The sequence below is a fragment of the Grammomys surdaster genome, unplaced genomic scaffold (assembly GCF_004785775.1).
Source record: "Grammomys surdaster isolate TR1022 unplaced genomic scaffold, NIH_TR_1.0 183, whole genome shotgun sequence".
NCBI lineage: Eukaryota > Metazoa > Chordata > Mammalia > Rodentia > Muridae > Grammomys > Grammomys surdaster.
In genome coordinates this window covers 108197-111327 of record NW_021604628.1, presented here as the reverse complement: position 1 = coordinate 111327, position 3131 = coordinate 108197, and the positions used below count along the sequence as shown (strand labels likewise).

At 50.9% G+C, this 3131-nt stretch overlaps 1 protein-coding gene across 1 annotated transcript in view; it reads left to right on the top strand.

The window, feature by feature from the left end:
- CUNH6orf222 (chromosome unknown C6orf222 homolog) overlaps nt 1-3131 on the top strand; it is a 16258-nt gene that overhangs the window by 373 nt on the left and 12754 nt on the right. The window lies entirely within an intron of this gene.

Here is a 3131-nt window from a genome sequence, read left to right as displayed (position 1 = left end):
TCCTGGAACTCACTCTGTAGACCAGGCTGGCCTCAAACTCAGAAATCCACCTGCCTCAGCCTCCCAAGTGCTGGGATTAAAGGCATGGGCCACCACCACCCAGCATGATTTTTTATTTTAAAAAACAGATGGAGCGGGGCCCAGGAGCATGGCTCAGAAGGAAGAGGCATTTGCTGCTTGGTGTGTTTATAAAAAGATAAAGAGATATAGGATATGTTCTATGTTCTATGGGGGTGTGGCAAGGTATGGGGGAAGGGGATGTCTCAGCGGGCCCATGCTGAGGTATCCCTTCCCCCTGAGGGACCAGCCACACGGTATAGTATAGAATAGAGTTTATTTATTCAGGGCATGGGGAGGAGAGTTAAGAGGGTAGTAGAGGCAGAGAAAGGCAGAGAGAGAGAGAGAGAGAGAGAGAGAGAGAGAGAGAGAGAGAGAGAGGAAGAAGAAGAGAAGGAGGAGGAGGAGGAAGAAGAGGAGAGGAAAGGAGAGGAGAGGAGAGGAAAGGAGAGGAGAGGAGAGGAGAGGAGAGGAGAGGGGAGGAGAGGAGAGGAGAGGAGAGGAGAGGAGAGGAGTGAGTGGCCGGCCATGAGCACGTGGAGAGAGGGAGAAAGGAAGGGGAGAGGGGTGAAGGGACAGAGGGGGAGCAAGAAGATCAAGAGATCATGAGAGAGAGGAGGGGCAAGCAGCCCCTGGGTGTTGCCAGGTAACTGTGGGGTAGAGTTTAGACAGAATGCTAACACTACTGACACCCAAGCCTGAGTTCAATCCCAGGGTTCAAGGGTTCATCTGAATCTTCACATGCTACTCCCCTCATGACACCCCTGCATACACTACACACATACACTCACGCACATACACCATATCCACACACCACACATGTATGCACAGACTCTATACAACACATACTACAGACACACATGTTACACACATACCCCACACTGCACATAAACACACATACACACCACACATACACCACATGCATGCATACACACATATACACACCACACCGCACACACAGGGAGCACCAGTGGGTAATGGGTGTGAAGGAGTCCCTCACTACAGAGGTAGGCTTAGCACTTTTCAGGGCCTGTGACTGTAGGAACCCAAGAAGGACCCCACAAAAAAGATGAAGACCTTAATTTATCACCACTTAACAAGTGGGGCTGGGTGTGGTCGAGAACAGGCTTGCCAGTGGAGGCTCTAGGGACCCCGAAGAGCCCCTCACTACCCACCTGTGGAAAGGCAAGAGCCCTCAAAGTAGCTGTATCTCTGTGCAAGAGTCCAAAATAATGGCTTTGCACTTGACTTCTCCTGGCTCTCGCCTGCCTGGAAGGTTCTGAACTGGGAGATATGGGAGATACGGGCCCCGGAGAGACATCATGAGCTTAGGCGGACAGCCATTGGCCATGGGGCTGTGAGGCGCACTCTGGATTCATCATCGTTGTACCTGGTGTGCATGTGTCCACTCTCTATACACACACGTGGATGTGTGACTACACAGTCAGTGTGTGTATGTGTGTGTGTGTGTGTTTAGAAGACATTGCTTGGTATAAGTGTTTTTGGAATTGGACAGGGAGAAGAATGTTCAGGCTCAGCTCTCTGTTCCCAGCTCTGGGACTTTGACCATGTGTCAGCTGCTCAGGACCTCAGTACCCTCCCTGCCAGACAGTCTGATTCACCGGGCACTGTCAGAGTCAAGGCAATCACCGAGGTGAAAGGGCTTACAGTGTGTTTGTGTGTAATTATTTATTTCTACTATAAACAACCAGGGACTGCCTGGCCAGGGGTGGGGACGCAGAGAACCTCTGGCCAGGCATCCCTTACGGATCTTAGACATGGGGCCAGGAGCAGCCTCTTACGCTCAGAACAGAGACTATTGGGTATCCTGAGTTAGTGCAAGCAGACAGTACGCATGCTGTACTCCTACACTCCTTCAGGGCCTTCCATAGCGTCTGTGAGGTGCTGTGTGTGTGTTCCCTACAGGGGTGGAGGAGGGAGCACTTGGTAGCATGAGAGTAACAGGCCAGGCAAATAAACGTAATGAGGTCAGAGTTCAGTTTAAGAAACATGCCAAATACAGCCTCATGCTGGGGAAAACCGTGCCAGCTCGGTGTGACTTCTCTGGTTCTTTGTGGCTGTGAAATGAGTCACTGGAGCCGTTTCCCTATCTTAGCTCCTGTGATCTGTGCATCAGACCGAGGGTGGATGGACTTTGTTCTGAAGTCTACTCTCAGCCGTGGCAACAAACATGTTTACATGAGTGGTTGGGTATCCATGCAAATGTCCCTAGGCTCTCCCGGTCTGAGCCAGGAAGTTGTCCGTGCTGACTTCTAGATGGGCAAAATTTCCTGCTGAGAGACACCCAGAAAGATCACTGGTGGTGTGATTTGGGGAAGTGGGTCAGCATCTTCTCAGAAAAGACAGGTCTGCACAGAGAACATCTCTCTAGGGTAACAGGCTCTCCCTCTCTGGCTAGCCATACTCTCTCAGTCGCTGACCTGGAGCTGGAACAGTGTTTCTTTCTAGAACATTCCAAAGAAGGAGCAGAGGGTAGAGATGAGTTCAGTCAGTTGAGGCCACCTGGAAAGAGTTTCCAAGACGTGGTCACGGGATCAAAGGCCAGGACACCTTGGGCAGGAGACTGACGAGTAAGAAGAGGTTTCTGGTCTTGGTGTCAGGAGGTCTTGGGGACCCTGGAGTGGTTCTTCACTGGGAGTCTTGGAAAAGCATCATGGGACTGTGTGTGTGTGGCAAAGCCACCGGCAGAAGAAAGATGCTGAGTTCATCTCCACAGCTGGGGGAAAACTGTTTCCATGGCAACGGCCCCCCTTTAAAAAGATGGCTGTTCATTTCTTCCAGCTAGGTGAGGATGCTCCCACTTGCTGTAGGGTGGATCCCTGGTGGCAAGCCACCTCAGAGGGGGGATGAATATGGTGTCCCACACATTTGATTGCTTTCACGATTTGGTCAGACAGCCATTCTGGCTAACAGAAGCCCTGACTACTTTTTGAACAACATCTCTGGCTCAACTTCCTTTGAGCTAATTAATATTTGTCAGGTGGTCCATTTGGTCTAAATTTGTCTTCTCTCTCTCTCTCTCTCTCTCTCTCTCTCTCTCTCTCTCTCTCTCT